The sequence below is a fragment of the Amblyomma maculatum genome, chromosome 11, assembly GCF_055883805.1.
Source record: "Amblyomma maculatum isolate TAMU_Amacu chromosome 11, ASM5588380v1, whole genome shotgun sequence".
In the NCBI taxonomy this organism is placed as follows: domain Eukaryota; kingdom Metazoa; phylum Arthropoda; class Arachnida; order Ixodida; family Ixodidae; genus Amblyomma; species Amblyomma maculatum.
The window spans coordinates 149345119-149354412 of NC_139354.1; the positions used below are offsets into that span (position 1 = coordinate 149345119).

Sequence of the window (9294 nt, forward strand, 5' to 3'; positions counted from 1 at the left end):
ATTTTGATGTCGTTGATTCCGCAGACATCGCGGCGGAGGCAGAAAGGTTGTGGATCCTTTCACAACAGAATGACCATTCTCTGTGCACCGAGAGCCTTTTCACCACTGCGACCACATCCGTTTTGACTCCTGAGGGCAGAAAACGGCTACAGCGCTGAATCATCCTTGGCCAGAAAAATGCCGCGCTTCCTGCAGGTGTGCATTCCGGCCGGGACAATACCCTTTTCAAGGAATGTGTATAGGTGCCTCTCTGCCGCGATCGTAGTTAAAATCCTATAGCTGCACGCTTGTAGATGACGCGAGGAGAAAGCGACGCCCATTACACCATGCCGACGCCGTGGTGACCGCATTGTGCTCGGTAACTCAAGACACCCCGCGCATATGCGGTTCCACCTAGCTTTGCAGCATCAACAAACCCCTGGCTGCTTTGCCCTTTGAGATCCCTCTCTCTCTGCCTCCGCGCTCTCCTGTCTGCCGAAAACCTGCACGCTGAGAACGTCTCATTCTGTCACGTCGAACACGGCCCGCGCTACACGCTCTTACAATAGGAAGATAGTATATGCGTGCGTTATGAGTGGATTGTCAAAACACTAACATTCCCCTATACTGAGTGAACATGATATACTGCAATCACTGTCACTACTTCCCGCCCCGAGGCCAAAAAAGGGGGAGCTTTCGCTTTCTACTTGCATTGGCGTGGCCATTTCGTATGGTGTGCTTTCGCGTCGTCTGCTGCACTGCCGTCCAATGTGTTTCTCGCCCGCTCCCGCATGATGGCGCCACATCCTCGCGCAAAAGGCGGAATATTAGACAGGACTACAGAACACGTCCAGACGTCCAGAGCGATTCACTCTGCAAGTGAACGAGCATGAACCCTCCAGGAGACTCATTTGTGCCGGGCGGTTTCCTTGCCTTGCAAACAGTTGGACGAAGACGACGATTATCAATCTCCCTAACGAAGGGCATCTGATTGCGTGCACCGAAGTAACAAAATCCGAATGCTTTGGCGTGCACGAAGACGAGCCTTTAAGGTAAAAAAATTGCTGTGCGTCGTGCAAGAGTGTCAAGTGCGTCATATGCTCCGAGCGGCAAAAACACAAATACTACAGGTATGTATGCATTTAAAGGAAATATGCATGATGAAAAGTACCTACTGGAGTTTGCGCCCAGCCTGTAACGCACCAGTGATAGCTGCAATGAGGATTTCTTCGGTGCGTGATTGCTTTAGTTGCGCCAGGGCCTAATGGCGATGTATTTTGTCGTTTCTTTTCTTTATGTGCGAAAGGGCTAGGTAGCATAGATATCACAGGCGGCTGTGCGCGCTAGGCCGTAATATTTAGCATGTTTTATCGTTACTGCCACCTGACAAGAAAAAAAGTACGTGGTTTATTGCACTGCCGCTCGCGAGCCTCATGACCAGCTCAATCACTCGGCTCGCGAACGGCGGTGCATCACAACAAACGCCCAAATCTTTTTTATTTTCACTCAGGTGGCAGTCGCGATAAAACATGCTAAATATTACGGTCTAGCGCACACAGCCACCTGTGATACCTGCGCTACCCGGCTTCTCGCACATAAAGAAAACAAACCACAAAATACATCGCCATCAGGCTCCGTCGCACGTAAACACGCGCCGAACAAATGCTCATTGCGGCTATCACTGGTGGGTTACAGACTTGGTGCAAACTCTGGTAGATACTTTTCATCATGCACATTTCCTTTAGATACATACATACCTGTAACGATGTGTTTTTCACACAGTCGAGAGTACGCAGTCGGTTGCTAAGGTCGGCCATTCACATCTTGACGCTTGGTGGCCCTATAATTCAAGCTTCGCGTCATTGTTGGGCGCGGCTCGCCGAAGGAAACCTGAAAAACCGCGTCTTGCATCTCGGCACGCCTAGAGAGTGGCAACCGTACGCGGCAGATGTGGTTGGCATCGCTTTTCCAAGCCTGTGACAGTCACTGTGCCGCCCGGTGCCGCCAGCCCTCGTGCTACCCGTGCACTGGCGGCGCCGAGAAACGCCGTCGACGCCGTCCAATGTGTTTCCATCGGTCGCGGCGCTACGACTTCGCGCATGCGCAGACAACTCGCGCAAAAGGCGGATTCTCCCACGCGCGGGCGAAAGGAGGAAAGGAAAAGCTGGGAGGAGGACTTCTCCCTCGCGCCTAAATTTTCCCCTCGCACTGACGCGCTGTGAATTCTCTGCATGTTGGCTTTTCGGATGGATGGATGGATAAAACCTTATTTGAGCAAAGGAGTTTGGGACTCGCAGATCCCTGGGCCCCCCCACGGCCCCACTGTACTCAAGCGTTCATGCCCCGAAGGTCCATTACGCTGGTAGCCCGGCTTGTGACAGTTTCCTGATCAGCCGGGTCCGTAGAGCGCAGCAGGGCCTCCCAGTCCTCCCAGGTGATAAGGTGCTCCAGGCCCCGCGGGGGAGGGTCCGCCGGGCAGAGTGTTAAGATGTGAAGGGCGTTAGCGTGTGATTCGGGACAGAGGGTGCATGCGGGTGTAGGATAGAGGGGATGATAGTAAGAAAGAGATTGAGGGGATGGGAAGGTGTGCGTTTAGAGACGTCTCCAAATAGTGGCACGTCTATTGTCTAGGGATGAGTGAGGCGGAGGGTATAGCTGCCGAGTGGCTCTGTAGGCCTCGGTCAGCTTGCTGAAAGTGTGCATGCGTTCCCTCGTGAATCCCAGGTCGGAGGCTTCCTGTGCCCGGTGTATGGTACCTCGGGCTAAAAAGTTGGCAGCCTCGTTGCCAGGGTTCCCGGAGTGTGCCAGCACCCAAATCAGCTCCACTTGGCGGGACGGGTTTTGCGCAGCAGATGAGCTTAGAATGTCAAAGACTGGACAATGGACTCTGCCTCGCGCAAAATTTTGAATGGCAGTTTTGGAGTCGCTGAGAATGTAATTTGCTTTCGTATGCGTTATGGCGGCAGCTATTGCAGCTTCCTCGGCTTCTTCAGAGGTGAGGTTTGGTAGAAGTGGCAGCTTAAAAAGTGGGGAGAGAGAGGAGTTTACTGCTGCAGCCGCGGCGCTTATGCCTGTGCATGCTGCATCCACCCATGCGGTTTCGGAGTCGGAGCCGTACTGTCGGTGGAGTGCCTTAGCACGGGCTATACGGCGCTGTTCGTGGAGATGGGGATGCATATTTCGGGGAAGGGGCTTAATAATAAGCTCCTTGTGGATATGCTTGGGTATAGGGAAGAGGTCTGGGTCATTTGCGGGTATCCTGACTCCGAGATGAGAGAGTATGTGGCGACCCGTTGATGTGCGTGTGAGTCGTATGTATTGGGCATGTTTGTGGGCTTCAATGAGCTCCTCAATGCTATTGTGTATGCCTAGGGCTGCAAGGCGTTCGTTAGGCGTGTTGCAGGGTAGTTTGAGTGCGGTCTTATAGGCTTTGCGAATGAGTATATTTAAAGCGTTGATGTCGTGTTTTGCAAGTGAGAGGTAGGGAGTTGTGTAGAGCACCCGACTAAGGACAAAGGCTTGAATGAGGCGACATAAATCGCGTTCTTTCATTCCCCTGTGCCTTACTGTTACTCTCCTAATGAGGTGCGATATGGTACCAGTAATCTGCTGGAGTTTCTTGAGTGTGATGGTGTTTTTCCCATTAGATTGGATGTGGAGTCCTAGTATCCTGAGGTTGGGAACCTCAGGGACGGGCCGGTCTTCAATGGCGACTGAAATCGGGGCACACGGAGAGTTTCGTGGACGGATGATGAGGAGCTCTGACTTCTCCGCAGCGCATGATAGCCCTATGCTGCTTGCGTGAGTTTGGGTGGTGGTAGCTGCTGTTTGTAGGGCTTCCTCTATTTCTCCGTCGTTGCCATGTGTGGTCCATATGGTTATGTCGTCAGCATATAGTGTGTGGCGTAGGTGTGGGATGGTGTTCAATTTGCTAGCAAGGGGTATGAGGGTGATATTGAAGAGGAGAGGCGATAGTACAGACCCCTGTGGGGTGCCTACACTGTTGAGGGTGAATTTCTCTGAGGTTAGGGGGCCAAAATGGATTTCAGCTGTTCTATCTGATAAGAAGGCCTTGATGTATGAGTACGTGCGTTCTCCAACATTGAGGGAGGAGAGTGCACTAACGATCGCTAAGTGGTGGATGCGATCGAAGGCTTTGGAGAGATCTAAAGCGAGAACTGCTTTGGTGTGTCCTGGTGTGAGGGGGTTGTAAATGTCGTTCGTTAACTGCAGCATAGCGTCCTGAGCCGACAGGTGCGGACGAAAGCCGACCGTGCTGTGCGGATACAAGTCGTTGTCAGCCATATGGCGGGCAAGTCTGTTTTGAATAACATGCTCGAAGAGCTTTCCGAGGCATGATGTCAGGGAAATGGGGCGAAGGTTCTGTAGCGTGAGGGGTTTGTTTGGCTTGGGAATGAAGACTATTTTGCCATGCCGCCATGATTGGGGCAGAGTGCCTTCATTCCAGCATTTGTTGAAGTAATCCGTAATCTGCACGATAGAATTATCGTCCAAGTTACGGAGAAGGGAATTTGTGATTTGATCTGCGCCTGGAGCAGAATTTGTTCGTAGCGCAAGAAGTGCCGCTCGGACTTCTGCCACCGTGATTTCTTCGTCTGATGTTGGGTTCGGGCATCCGTTGTAACATGGGAGAGTGGTAGAAGTGCCCGGAGACGTGTATGTGATTTTGAGGGTGCCGATTAGGGTATCTGTGTCATCTATGTTTTTATGAATGAGGCGAGTAACATGGTGTTGCGTGGCAGATTTTGTTCGTGTTGAATCTATGAGGTGGCGAAGGAGTTGCCAGGCTTTTTTGGAGGATAGTTTGCCAGACATGCTGTGACAGATCTGGTTCCAATTGGAGCGGCAGAAGTCTTCAGAGTGCTGTTGGATTTGTGCTTGAAGTGCTGAGAGACGCTTCTTTAGCGTTCTGTTCAGTTTTTGGCTTTTCCATCGCTCTAAGATGCTATGGTGAGCTTCCCAGAGGTGAGCGAGGCGGCTGTCAAGGGTAGGAATCTCCCCTTTTGTCTCAATGTATCGGATGTGGGTCTGGAGATCCTGTGTGAGCGAGTTCATCCAGGCCTCTATGTCAGTGATGGGCTCTGACTCACGAGATTGCCGGGTAGCCCTGAAGTGGTCCCAGTTGATGAGTTTGTGTGTGGTGTAGGCTTTGCGCTTTTTTTTGAAAGGGGATGGAGGCGAGAATGATGTAGTGGTCGCTGCCTAATGTAAGTTGAGTTCTGCCCCATGTCACCTTTGTTAAACAGCGGCTGAATACGAGGTCGGGGCTGGTGTCGACACATACACTATTGCCAATTCTCGTGGGTGTGTTGAAGTTGTTGTGGACGGAAAAATTAAGGTTTTGAAGAAGGGTCCATAATCTGCAGCCTCTGTGTGTGGTTTTGATATAGCCCCAGTCTGTGTGGGGACTGTTAAAGTCCCCCCCCCCCCCCCCCCCCCCAATGAGTAGAGGGTGCTTACCCGCCAATTTATATATACTCTTTAGGAGAGATTCTAGCGAGGCAATGGGTAATGGGTGTGAATGGTATATGTTGGCGACGTAGATGGATGAGAGAGAGTGGGTGGAGTGTATGATTTCTGTAACTACGCATGGGGCATCCGCAGCTACCTGGTGTGTGATATAGGTGAGACTACGGTGTATAAATGTGGCAGCGCGTGGTGCGTCTGTGGAGTCGGAATATATGGGAGTGTAGCCGGGGATGTAGGATTTCGTCCCGGCTTCTTGTAAGAGGAGAATTTGAGGGGTGGGGAGGAAGGCAGGAAGAAGAAGCTGAAATGGTGCTCGCTTGCCGCGAAAGCCACGGCAGTTCCATGTCAGAATGTTCAGGGAATCAAGTCGGACCCGCCCGCCATGTTGAAGCGTTGGGGGTTTTAAAACGGGAACAGCAGAGGCGTCTGCTGGCCGTGCAGCCTCTCCTATCTGAGGTGGGGGTAGGGGAGCTGCATGAAGTGCGGTGGTCTGCATGACTACCAGTTTCTGAAACATAGCCTCCATATAGGCTTCCATGCACCGTTCTAAGGCAGCGGCATATTCGGCAAATTTTGCTGACAAAGTTTGATACTGGCTCTCAAATTGAGAGTTAAGGGTTTGAAGCTTTTTGTCGAATTGTTCGACTAGTTTCTGAATATGTTTGTCGAGTTTTTCGGCAGGGGCGGAATCGGTTTGCGTTTTTGGGTTGGGGGTAATTCGTTGCTTTTTTACTGGGGGGCTGGAGCTGGTTTCTTTAGGTTTATCTCCTACTGGGCTTTGATTCGTCGCCATTGCGGCATGCGGCGGGGGTGGGGGTGGCACTGGGGCAGGGGTTAGGTGTTGTGGAGCGGGAATGGTGGGGCTGTTATGGAGTAGAGCTGTTAGTCGACTTACCTCCGCCCTCAGGGCCCGGAGCTCCTTTTGTCCAGATTCGCGGGCCTCTGGATGAATTGTGGCTGGCTTTTCTTTGGTTCTGTCTGCCCACGTTAGTCCTTTCTGTACTTTAGGGTTTTTTTCACTGGATGGTGAACGGGAATTCGTCTCGGAGTGGCTGTTGTCCCGTGTTGACTGGCGGGAATGGTTTTCAGACCTGGGCTGGTGGCCTTGCATTGACTGGGTCGGGGGTCTTCGTGGTCGTAGGTATCGGTGCTGGCATAAGATATTGCCAGTGTGGTGGTTTCCACCGCACACAATACACTCGGGCGCGCAAGTAGGGGGGCCGGATGGCGTGTGTTGTTCGCCACAATTGTGGCATCGCCCACTATCTGCTAGGGGGCACACGTCGCGTCGGTGGCCGGCTTCTCGGCAGTTGTAACAGGCCTCTACTTTGGGTTTGTGTTGGTAGCACACATGTACACCTCCCCAATAGCAAATGGAATCTGGAATTGGTCCTTTGGCGAAGGTGATTAGGACTGATCCCCTTCGCCCGAAGGGGCGTGCATCAACAATTGGTGCACGAGGGTTGAAGGGGATCAGTCCTTCTAGGAGTTCTGCGCGTGGTTCCCCACCGTAGGCCATGTGTATGACACCTCTTACTGCTTCGTCAGGCGGCGCAAGGTGCGCTGTCACTGTGAATTCTTGGCCCCCTATGCTGATGGCCGACAGCTTGGCGTAGGCTCGTGCTGGCGTGCTGATGGTGAATGAGTTGTTGATCGGGTGCAGCCGCACTTTGTCCTGATGGATGGCTTCTTGGGGGGTATCTTAGCAGCGTTGCAGGACGCTAGAAGTATAGATTTCGGGATAGCTGTGGTGATGTTCCATCCTCCTCGCGGACGCACAACAATCTTTAAGTCGTCTTGCGGCTGTAGTGGCAATGGAGTGCCTCGCCGGCGTGGCAACGGCGACGACAGAGCTTTTTGTGTGGCAGGTGGTGTTCCGTTTCGCCCACCACCTTCAATAGATGCGTCGGTGGCTTTTTTCGGTGGTCGGTGGCGGTTCCGGAGAGCAATGACGGTTTCCCAGTCATCGCTTTGGGCTTCGGCCGGAGTGAGTGTTTCCCCAGGCACCTGGTACTGCATCGCAGCCCCGGTGTTCTCCTCGGTGTCGAGAGCTTCGGTTGCTAGGCCTGCCAGGCCCAGCTCCGGCGTAGCCAGCGGCGGCGGAGAGCCGGCAGCGCGAGGTGGCCCAGACGCTTTTCCGGGAATCGAGCCGGGGGGCTTGGCGCGGCGGGTCGAGCTTCGCAACGACGGGCGCGGGAGGTGCTGAAAAAGCGTCTGCTCTCGCTGCGGGCTCGGAGAGAACTCTCGGCTTTTCGGCCAAAGTCGCGATTTTTCGTCGCGGTTCTTTTACTCTGTTAATCTCATTCCTGCTGGCTTTTCGCCCCTTCGTGAGACGAGAGACTTGTCTGCGCGCAGCCTCAGTTCCATGGACCCATCTCGTCTGCTGATTGTGCTGTCCATTACAGTCGGCGATATCCGCTGTGGTTCATGTTGTTGAACATGTTACCTTCATGTGCCGTGAAAAGACGTTAAGTGCGTTGATTTCGAAGAAAGCGGTTCTTCCAGGAAGGGTAGTGTAAATTTTTAATCATGCATTTTGGTCATGTATATAGCACAGTGACATGTGATTACTTGCATCAAATACCAACCACTAGGTAACTATAGAACGCAGGTATTTTCTCCATGTTTCTATATCTTTGATGGTATGGAATGCATAGAGTGAATATGTGCATTATTTATTTAATTTCATATCAACTGTACACATGCTGACCGAAGCAGTGCCGGCAAACTGGGTTCTTTTGTAGTGATAAAGCAAGCATGCAAGATTACAATGTTAGCGCAGAACACAGAATCAACACTACTGTAAACCTTTGTCTATGTGTGTGTGTGTGTGTGTGTGTGTGTGTGTGTGTGTGTGTGTGTGTGTGTGTGTGTGTGTGTGTGTGTGTGTGTGTGTGTGTGTGTGTGTGTGTGTGTGTGTGTGTGTGTGTGTGTGTGTGTGTGTGTGTGTGTGTGTGTGTGTGTGTGTGTGTGTGTGTGTGTGTGTGTGTGTGTGTGTGTGTGTGTGTGTGTGTGTGTGTGTGTGTGTGTGTGTGTGTGTGTGTGTGTGTGTGTGTGTGTGTGTGTGTGTGTGTGTGTGTGTGTGTGTGTGTGTGTGTGTGTGTGTGTGAGTGTGTGTGTGTGTGTGTGTGTGTGTGTGTGTGTGTGTGTGTGTGTGTGTGTGTGTGTGTGTGTGTGTGTGTGTGTGTGTGTGTGTGTGTGTGTGTGTGTGTGTGTGTGTGTGTGTGTGTGTGTGTGTGTGTGTGTGTGTGTGTGTGTGTGTGTGTGTGTGTGTGTGTGTGTGTGTGTGTGTGTGTGTGTGTGTGTGTGTGTGTGTGTGTGTGTGTGTGTGTGTGAGGGATACCTCGTCGCATCTTTTCATTTTCTGTTTCACGTGCAGTTAATAAAAAGGGAAACAATATATATGTTCGATGTTCTCAGTCTTGCTCGCGAGCGCCTGCGTCCTCGAGACGAGCGCGCTATGCCAGCTCTGGCTTTGCTTGTGGTTTTTGTTTCCATCACACTTGCCCTCTCAAAGCGCTTTTTCTTTTCGAGATTTTTCCCTCTATGCGTTTTCCCCGCTGCTTTGATGACCAGGTAGGAGAGTGGGAGAGTAGGCGCATCCTTGCCCTCTGCACGCCTTTCTTTGGCAATACTACAGTGATATTCTAGTTCACTGTAGCAATACTTTTCTTTCGATCACCACTAGCGACGGGCGCTCCGGCGCTGTGGCTCTTCTGCCGGCTCTTTTGATTTTCCTTTACTTTTTCCCCACCTTTCCTAACTGCCACAGATGGGCAGCCTCGAGACTTGGGGGCATCACGCTCTTCTTCCCTCCCCCAAAAA

At 52.1% G+C, this 9294-nt stretch overlaps 1 pseudogene; it reads right to left on the minus strand.

Moving 5' to 3' along the window:
• Window positions 1–2307: 2307 nt before the first annotated feature.
• On the minus strand, window positions 2308–4284 carry LOC146175162 (uncharacterized; annotated as a pseudogene).
• Window positions 4285–9294: the final 5010 nt, after the last annotated feature.